Source organism: Papaver somniferum, chromosome 5 (assembly GCF_003573695.1).
Source record: "Papaver somniferum cultivar HN1 chromosome 5, ASM357369v1, whole genome shotgun sequence".
NCBI classification, from domain to species: domain Eukaryota; kingdom Viridiplantae; phylum Streptophyta; class Magnoliopsida; order Ranunculales; family Papaveraceae; genus Papaver; species Papaver somniferum.
The window spans coordinates 167,017,786-167,028,905 of NC_039362.1; positions in this window are offsets into that span (position 1 = coordinate 167,017,786).

An 11,120-nucleotide genomic window follows, 5' to 3' on the forward strand; every position below is an offset into this window, starting at 1 on the left:
ACTTAATTGGAATAACCTTAGAGGGTTTTTATACACTCAAATGCTAGATTTTATCAAAAGTGTCGATATATTAAAAAAAAAGATTGGTGCCACTTAGAGCTGGCAAACGGGCGGGTCGGGGCTGGCTTGTGACCAACCCGCGGGTTACGGGTTAAAACAAGCCTAAGCTTGCGGGTTGATATTTTTCACGGGTTGTCATTTCTTCAACCCGTGCCCGTAACGGGTAAAACCTGCGGGCTCACGAGTTAGCCCGTAAAATTAATATTAAAAATTAAAACTTAATTATAAGTATTAATTTATGACATAATTTCCAAATTAATCAAAGGGACTTGAGCCCAAAATCAATTACATCCATCTGATTAACCTATTTGTGCAATTAACGAATTCAAGATCAGGAAAACAACCCATAGTTTATCATACAAATCGCAACAACTTGCTCAACACAGAACATCAAGGTTAATAAAGATTATATGAAAAGGATGAAGTACTTTAAATTCCATTAGATATTATATCGTCAGAAACAACATATGGATCAAAATTCATACGAATCTCATTTAATGATTTAAAAAATCTTCATTTTCTTCTTTACAAAAAACCCATCCGCTGCTTTAATTTCTTCTTCTGAGAGACGATGTTGCCCCATCAATCAAAAATCAAAAAGTAATAGATTCAAGAATTGAACTGGAAAAGTAGCATAAAATCTACTAGATAAAACAACCACAGTTGAACAACATGGAACCAAAGAAAAGATTCATAATGATTCTTATAATAAAACCCTAACTCTAAATTCATCCTGAGTTTACAATAATTATCTTCTTTTTTCTGTAAACCAATCTTCAAATAAGAATAATTATTTTCTTCTTCATCTCACGATCTTAAAACCCATCTTGAATTTGATAATCAATCCTCAACTCACAAAACTCTAATTTATCTTCTCTAAATTACTTCGCCTTTTTGAGTCGGAATCAATTTATCGACTCAACGACACTACCAACAACCATACTTCAATCTATATTTCCTCAATTTCATACTCAATTTTTACCACAGAGAAAACCCTAACTTTTTTCCTTTTCAATTCACAGCTTCGTCATCATCTTCTTTTTATTTAATTAACTTCAGTAACACCATTATTAACACCAACAGAACCTTTCCCCTCAACTCTCGGTCTCAATCTCTCAGTATCATCTCTAATTCTCCACCAGCCGAAGAACACAGAAGAAGAGAACGAGCAGAAGAAGAAAACAGAATGATGTTTTAGGTTTAGTCTTTCCTTTTTATACCTTAAACGTAAGGATATGATTAACCCTAGATAATCTGACGGTAAGGATTAAATATAACTTATTAATTAAGCAACGCGGACGGGTTTACGGGTTGTACCCGCGGATTTACGGTCCGGGACGGGTTAGCCCGTTTTCCTACAAGCCGACATTTCTCCAACCCTAACCCGGCTTGTTTAGACACCAGCCGAGCCGGGTGCGGTTTTTTTACGGGCCAGGCCGGGCAAACCCGCGGGTTTTGGCTTTTTTGCCAGCTCTAGTGCCACTCGGAACTTGATAAACCATCCCCCATAAACGATACCTGGTCTTATGAAACTTACTTACTCTATATATGAACACTTGAGTCTCACTAGAGTGACAGTTTTTTCCACACAAGGCGTAGCTTTGCTTCATCCAAAGTTATTAAAAAAAAACTCTAATCACTGGTACAAAACTATAAGTCTCCTATATGTGTGTAGAAATCTAGAGGTTTACATGGCCTCCAAGACCGCATTTAAAATAGAACGATATACTTGGTAGGAATTCGTTAATTAAGAACTAGTACCTAGCAAGTGAAACCCTAACTTATTCCACAGGTATGCACTTGCTAACCTTACTCAAGCATCCCTAAAAATAAGTCTTGGAAATATCTAATAATATGTAGCAATTATGCCTCAAGCATATAGTAAATTTTTCAAAAACAAATACGTACAAAAATTATGTGCAGCAAAAGTGAAATTTTTTAAGGGGTTTCATAACCAAAATGGGTATGGTTTGGAACTTCTGGTTTTTACGCTGGGGTCAATTTATTATGCACATAATATGTTAGGTAACATTTTAGTTTCGAAGCATTATCAACATAGTTTCGCAACCAATAATCACAGTTTCGAATCTTTGTTTTCGGAAGTGCTTTTTTATACTCCTCTTACACAACGCATTTGCTTAATGGGATTGAATCATCAGTTGTCTTATGTAGCAAATCCAATTATTTTGTTCCTATTGTAAGCTTGACTATTTTATTTTAGGATATCAATATTTTAGACCAGTTATCTCTTATTCAAATATTCGGGTACTTCCAAGTTTAACTAAGCTCCTTAAATCTCCGGTCTTCAGTTTTTGTTCTTCAATGTTTGCAACCAATGATGGTAAAGGATTCCAACCTAACTAAACTCGATGAATTATACTTACGTAATCTCAAGATATTTTTTAGCATATGATGTTGAAAAAACTTCAGACTTGATCTATAGGATTTAACCGAGTCATGCTTTAACAAATTTTAACTTTGTCAATATTAGTCAAGAACTTTTGTATATTTTGAACATTATATATGGACTTTTACCTATTTGGCTTAAACATCGTGTAACTTAATAAACTTCAACAACTTCAATTCGCGTCTCTTCTTTCTTCTCTGAGTTATTAACAATCATGACAACTTGTCTCTGTAGTTCATATATTTATTTTACTATTAGTTGTTATCTATGAAGTAATACATACAAAGCAAAATTTAAACTCGTGCTTGACCAAGTATTATCAGTGCGGTTCTCCATTATAATTCTATTAAGATTGTATATCTATAATCTCCACTCTATTTTACAAAGTATTTGTCATATATTTGGACATTAGTTTTCTCCTTCTGAGACCGGTAGCCCAAGTTAGCATGAACAAACTTACCTTCTTATTGGTATTGTTACTAAACTTTTTTCCCCTTTTTATTATAAAATTTGAAAAAGAGTTTCAAATAGGGTAAACTGGGTATACAACAAAAGTCAATAATCATATCACTCTTGTGGACTTGGTAATTTACAAGAGATATGGAAGAAAAGGGTCTTCTCAAGAGGAAATCTACTTATTATGCTTGCATGAAGCTTGACTATTAAATATACTATATGATATATTTTCATACGTGTTTTCTGAACACATGTAATTGGTTATCATCATTAAAGACATTAGAAGTTGTACTCTTATTCTTCCGTTTCGGGTTCTTGTCCCACGTGGTTTTCCTAATAAGGTTTTAACGAGGCTTTTAGAGCATTGCTCGGTCGAAATCACAAGTGTTTCTATCTCAAGATTATTGTAAAATTTAGTTGATCTAACTCATATCTTGATTTATAGTCTGCATTTAGTCGAGTCTCGGATTAGGATATAATTGTGTAGTCGAGTACCAGACATCACTGCGCTCTACCCTTTGAAGGCGAAGATCAACCAAAGCTTTTAGAGAACTTCATCAACAAAAAGTAAGTGAAGACCGAACCACTTATTACTCAAGTTTTCACCTTTCTATTTATGAGACAATATCGCATGACTAAATTGGAATTTACATGCATAATAGAAATTTCGAGTCAAGCTTATCTTGTTAATTATTCTCGAAATATGTTGACTAAGCTTAAGAGCATTTGCTCAAGACTTGACGAATTTGGTTAAGAACAATTTATTGTTTATGACCTAAATCGTGATTCAAGTAATCATTTGAAAATAGCCTAAAACAGTGATACGTGTCATTGATGTTATTCGAGAATGTTTCAAATTGATTATTAAAGAGATATAAAACTATTGTAAATCTGGATACAGGACAGTACACGTACCAGCTTACATACTAGCGCAAATGTTATAGGTCCGGAGCCGTATTACATGTACTCAGTACACGTACCGGCGTAGCTATAGTTCGGCAACAACTTTTGGTACACATACCAAGTATGCAAACCCGAAAACTTATGTTGACTCGTGAACTCATGATGGTACACATACCTAGTATTCATAGCAAAAAAGTTCTATGAACTCCTGAACTCGTTTTGCCGTAAGGGTATACAAAACCGGTACAAGTACCGTGACAAAATAACTCACGATCTGGAAGTAAGTACACGTACTTATCCTGTTGAATGTTTTCGGATGCATTAGAATTGTTTCTATGAGATAATTAGCATTTGAACAACTCTCTAAAAAAACACACCTAGACATGTTTGATCACATTATTATGACTCAAGATTAAAGTCTTAAAGTGCTATATGAAAATGGTTAAGCTTATAGTTCGCCTGGCTAGTTTTGGCTAACCTTTCATAAACGAGTCATTGTACACGGTTCGGTTACAGTTCATCTTAACCAGAGTGTATATTATGTTATGTTAATCTCAAGTCAGTTTTTATCTAACAATGAATATTGATTGCTTGATTCCAAAACTACTTTAGCTTAAATCTAAAGCAACCTTGATCTTGAAAGTCTATATAAGGAGAACCTCAAGCAACCGAGATCTTTGAATCCCCCACACTATTCTTGTGTGTCTTAGTCGTAAACTAGACTCGTCCCCTCCTTTAAACCTTTTTAGTTTTGGCGACTAAAAATACTTAGCTTAGGGATTCATGAAGCCAGGTCCAACTATCTTTATCTTGATAATTCGTGTATCTTGATCTTGTTACTGATTGTCGAGTTTCACTACGATCATGCGAAAGAAATATAAATTACGAGGTTTCTTCGTCTCAGACTTTGTGATTCCACGGGTATATTCCTTTATAACGATTCTTGGTTGAAATCGGAGTAGGAATTACTTGTGAGGTGAATAATAATCTAGGCTGCTCTCCAGGAGTCGTAAATACCGGATTTTGAGGTTTGCTAGACTTTGTATATTGTAAACGATTTCCTATCCCACCTTGATCTTTGATCAAAACAAAACTCACATATAGGCTTATCTGTGGGAGGAAGATTGGTTTAAAGTTTTCAATTAAGTTGAAGAAACTCTTAGGCTGTAAAGGACGCCAACTAAGGGAATCAATTGCGCAGAATCTTGCGAGATTCAATAGGCGTAAGGAGTGCAACTGTAACTGAATTACCGTGACGGTGGATTCTGTCTCAACCACATTCCAGTCTGAAGTTATTTGTAGTATGCTAGTGTTTTTAGCGGCTTAATACAGTTTGGTTTTCAAATCTGGACTAGGTCCCGAGGTTTTTCTGCATTTGCGGTTTCCACGTTAACAAAATTTCTGGTGTCTGTGTTTTTTTTCCCCGCATTATATTGTTTATCTTTATAATTGAAATATCACAGGTTGTACGTAAATCAATCAAAGTAGACACGTCCATCATAATTGTTGGATACGACTTGATTGATCTTGGATATTGATCTTTGGAATCGTCCAAGTACTCTCACAGTATAATCAGGTTCACGGACTTGTCTCCGTTTACATATTGATTGTGAGAGAAAAAGATATAAACTCTTCATATAATTCCTGATTGAGATTCATTAAGTTATAACTCCCAGAATTGTATTTGAGTTTAGGCCATACAGGTTTCCTAAGAAAAGTTGGTGGTCTATTTTGGTACCCCAGTATTTCTAGAGGCAGCATGTGGGTAACGTTGATCACCTTTCAAAATTTTGATGTTATGCCTTTTTCCTTTTACTAAATTTTTTATGATTGAGTTTTACTGAGTGAAATTTATCTAGCATGATGGTCATCCAAGGGAGAGTTTATATATTCGGTTGTTTGGTGCATCCCACTATAGACCAGGTCAATATGTTAGACTAAATCAAGATAATCAACTTCTAAAAATATGGATATCCTTCTGCTCCACGTAAGATATTATCATAAATACGTAACGTATCGATAAATTTGCTTGTTGACTCATTAACTACTTTTTCAAATCATCTCAAGAAGCTAGCAATCCATATGCTACAAGTATGCAATATGTTGAAAAATAAGACAGAACCGACAAGAGTATAATTCGAATACAATCCGCTTGTGTGACAAAAACAAAAACTTCACCAACTAGCAGATTTCTTCACAAAAGCATGTCAATCTTCTGGAATCGAGAAGTTCGCTCATCGAAATAGAGAAGTCACGACTTAAAAATTTACAAACCAAGATTTGATTGAAGCTTTTATTAGAGGAGTGCCAACACCAATGACACATTTATTACACTGTTATCGCGTTACACTCTTTTTCTTTCGTCGAGGCTTTTTATCCCACATGGTTTCCTTGTCAAGATTTTAACGAGGCAACATACACATGTCCAATTATACTCATAATTTCCTCTTCGATCAGGCTTTTCCTGTTTGGGTTTACTTGATAAGGTTTTAACGAGGCAATTAGCTTAAATACAATGGTCATCCAGGAAAATTGTTATAAACTAATATTTATCACTCAGATAACCACTTTAATAAGACTCTATTAATTGAGGATTATGCTTGTAAACTCTAGAAGTGGAACCTTAAAGCTTCATAATAGAATATACATTAATTATTAAGTCATTCTTATATTTCTTTCTACTCTGGGTTTCCTTCTTTATTCATATCAGTAACGACCACATATTGGCAAATTGCATTAAGACACACTCTCAAAAAATTGTTATATTAGTCGCTTTGTACAATATTGTTGGTTGTTTGGATCTTCTAAAAGTGATCATTAAAGCTAAGGGTCCAAAAAGTGTTGAGATTTGATTTTCGGTATCCAATCGACTAAAATTTCTCAGATGACTAACAAAACTCTAACTAACAAATTATTCACTGTCTGGGCATGCAAGTAGAAAATGAGTAACTTTTTTCTTTATTTAGTTCTTTATAACCTGTCGTGGAATCCCAATCTCATGCTCAAAATGATCAATTATTTAGTTCACCATCTTCAATATCGCCAAAAAAATGACAGTGTGTACGAAAGTTACTAGCACCACAAATCCTTCAAGAAATCATGTCAGTGGCATTACAAACTTTTCACTTGTAAAATCTGCAACACCCACACTAACAACATCAACAAATAAACCAAACCCTTAAGTGACAACACATATTCTTCGACTGGAATTTATAATTTTTTATTATTTAAACACCCACCTTCCGCCCCCACGTAAAGAAAGTTGTTTTAGATCAAGGTTCAATATTTTATTTTATATCATAAATAATACAACTTGGATTTTTGTTAAATTCCAAACAAGACTAACAACATCCTTAATTCTAAACACATGATCATCATCCTGATTTTCCAACATTATGATGTCTTTATAATCACAGTCAAACCATCAGAACCTTAACTTTATTAATAAAAAATAATGTTTATCCAACCAATTTTTATTTATTCATTACCATAAAAAATGAATTGGTGTTATATAAAATTGAATAAAGCAAAAAAATATCTACAACAAACTAGTTGGAAGCCTGACCATTAGCTGGACCTCGACGCATTTTTGTATAACTATCCCTAATCTTCGAAAGATAAAATTACATTTCTTAGCATGGCATCGAACTTAGGTAAGTGATTATTTAGCCTTTTCAGGAAATCCACAATGTGATTGCATAGTTCACCAAACGTTGTGAATGCCAATGTGCCAAAACCGAACCCTCGAGATGAGCATTTATCATGTTACTTCTTATTTTTTATTCTAGAATTTTTGCAATTCGAACAATGTACTTGAAATATTTATTCTCATCCTTCTATTGATTTATTCAACCCCCAGCTCGAATTAACCAATTTTCTTAGCGAAGCCTGATTTATATCATTATTACACATATTTGAAGGTATATATTTTTGCAAACTGTTAAAACAATGGTTTTGATCCATATTAATGGTCAATAAAGACCCTTTTGACTCTATTTGTCACTTTTACCAGAATTATAGACCAAGAACCTTTGTTATATTTTTTTTGTAAGCAAAAGTAATGCAAACACCTTAGTGGCATATTACATCCCCAGTATCACATTTACGAGGATCATTACAGAGATAAGCCTCATTAAGAACGACTAGATCATATGAGCAACATAATTTCACATAGATAATCTAGAAGCTTAAGCAAAAATTAAAGTTAAACACACTAATAAATCTAGAGTTACAATAAAGCCCGATTCAATGTCAATACAACCAATTGAATCTTTTTATTGTGGGGGTTTAGATGACATTGTTTGGAAAGAGCTAGTTTCTTTCAAACCAATTAACAAGTCCACACGAGACAGGAGATGTAGGATAAAAAAATCGATCCATCAATATTTCATGGGGTTTTTTGGTATGAAAAATAACTAATTTATTTCGCACCTATCAAGCATTTCCTGGTCATGGAGTTAGAAGACATTGATTTGAAAGAACTTACTTCTTTCAAACTTACTAGCACACTTGCAAAACACAGGAGAGGCACAACCATACAATGATCCATTTTGAAGAGAATACAAAATAAGAATACTCATCAATGATATAGTCTTGCTACTTTTATCTTCGAATCAAATGTTATGTATGTTGATTTTAGAGTTATATTGTAATTGTCGTTGCTGCCCCTATGATTATTATTGATGCTGTAATGATTATTGTTGCAGTTGTTGCCTCTATCACATTCAAGACTAGTGATGTTGTTGCTGCTATTAATCTTGCGGTTGCAAAAGAAGGATACAAACAAGAGAAAACTAAATTCGAAACAAATGGGTTTGCAGATGAAGTGTATATGTGAATCATAGAAACAAGAGAGATTTTTTATATAAACAAAGAAGATCTAACATCTGCATGAATCAATACCTCAAAACAAAACTTTTTGAACCCAAACTAACTGAAACTTAAACCTAAACAAAAAACATAAATCCCAATGAAACACCAAAGGTGAGAAATCAACAAATAGGAAAAGGCAATTACAGATTAGAGAAGGTTTGCTCAGATCTGCTCCCTCTAGGAGCCGCTCTGAGCAAACGACCTTAGTTGTTTTTTTTAACTCTCTTATCGCAGGAGAGAAAAGAAAAACTTTTTAACCTGTTAAAAAATCTTACAAATGGATTTCTAAATTCGACTTCAGTACAAACACAAAATTTTGTTTAAAACTTCTGTCAACAAGAGACGTAAAACAAACCAAGCCAAACTTAAACACACCTTTTGAATTTTAATGGAATAATTGATACCTTAAAAAATAAAGAAAAGTGAATCTACGAGGGATGACCCAAACATCTAATCAAACCAATAACACCTAATTACAAATATCAAACAAAATCGTATCTTGATCATCTCCTCCTGGTTAAACGAGACTTGAGAAATAGAAGAATCATCAAAATCATTGTAAGACGAACTCCATATCCTCAAGATCCATTTCATGTTACCAAAAGTGTTGTAAGATGAACTCCATAACCTCAGGGTCCATTTCATGTTACAAATGATTTCGCTGCTTGGTTTGCTTCTTCCTCCATGCATTCGAAATTTTATTCTCTTCACAATTCCCAAATCACAACTTAAGATAACAATAGCCACAACTTCTTACTTTATCCATGCAATTTGTCGAAGCACCAAGTATTCAACTGAGATGAAACATCCATATTTGCAGTCTAATTGATACCGAATGAACTTAAGAAACAATGCACTAAATGTATAATTGATGTCATCACCTTCATCTCCACACATTAGACATATAGTCGATCGAGATCCGAACTCCCCTAAATTAAGGGTGTTCCTTTATGTACCCCTAATAAATACTAATGGTCCCCCTTTATCTGTATACCCTTTGCGTTAATATTCCTACCCCATCAAATTCGTCAATGTTGCGTACCCCCGGTAAACCCTATTTACTGACTGTTTTGAGAAACAAAAACATTTATTTTATTCTCCATCTTCCAAACAACGCGATTAGGGTTTTTTCAGCAGAATCGTGAGATGCATCCTCATCAACCACACAATCAATCTAACTTCACTAATTGAGACCACGTCAAAATCTGAGCCTCTAGTTCAAAACCTCGCTTTACTTCCTTTAAGAAAATCCATCATCACTAAAATCCTTTTTTAATTTTATCCAGTTGATTAAAACCCGGATGTATATTTATACTTCCTCCGTCCCAAATTAATTGAGCTAATTGTTTTTAAAGTTTGTCCCATAAATAATTAAGCTATCTCACTAATCAAAGGGGTATTTCTAAAACTACCCTTTTAATTGATTATTGTTACTATAAGAAATATGTGTAGTTTGATAGCCATGTTTATATTCGTTGCGTAGGTGTTTTAAAATGCTTTCCAACGATATAAAGTTTTCGAAAAACCATGGTATAGTTTAAGAGATAAATCATTCCTAAGTTTTACTAATTATTATCCATAAGGGTATAATTTTAAAAAATACTTAAACATACTCCCCTATTCTCCTTGCCTTAATAATTGTGCAAATTACAAATAGCTCAATTAATTTGGGATGGAGTGAGTATTTTATTAATTATAACCCAGATTGTCTCGAATATATTTTTGGGACCAATTTTTGATTGCAACCAAAACTTGTTATTCTTATTTTTAGGTAGTGTATCTACGGGGGACTGTTAGAGATCCTGAAAGGAAGAAGAAAAAAAGAACTCAAGATGAGTGATTATTTTCTTATTTGCATCTGAAATGAGTAGACTCTCAATGCGATATATATGTGTATTGTTTGTTGAGTAAGATTTTTGGATATCCTGGAAGCTTAATTAATTTGTATTGCTTTATATCCTTTGTGAAAATTGAAGGAATTGATCAATAGTGAATCCATGGCATGAATAGAAGTTGTTGTTTGAAACGTTTGCAAATAACACATCTTTCACAAATACTTGACTAATTTGTTGTATGTATGCTTGTAGTTCATAGGTCTCACTTCCTTACAGAAGGTATCAAAAGATCCCGAACTCCAATTTGTTTCCTGCAAATTGAAGCAAGAATTCATATTCTTCCAATACCGTGATTGCAAGATTAAGAACAAGTCATTATTTTGTGAATAGAGGAACAAGTTTTTGAATTTTAAATTTGTGATACCTGTTTCCTTTGGTTGAATTGGTTATCTTATTATTGTTTTCCCAAAGTAAATAGTGATAATAGTTCTGAACATTAGCTTAAGAACTACAAGAAACCCATGGATGAAAACAAGGGTTAAACGAGCAGTCAGGGTTAAACGAGCAATCATGAATTTTCATCGAGG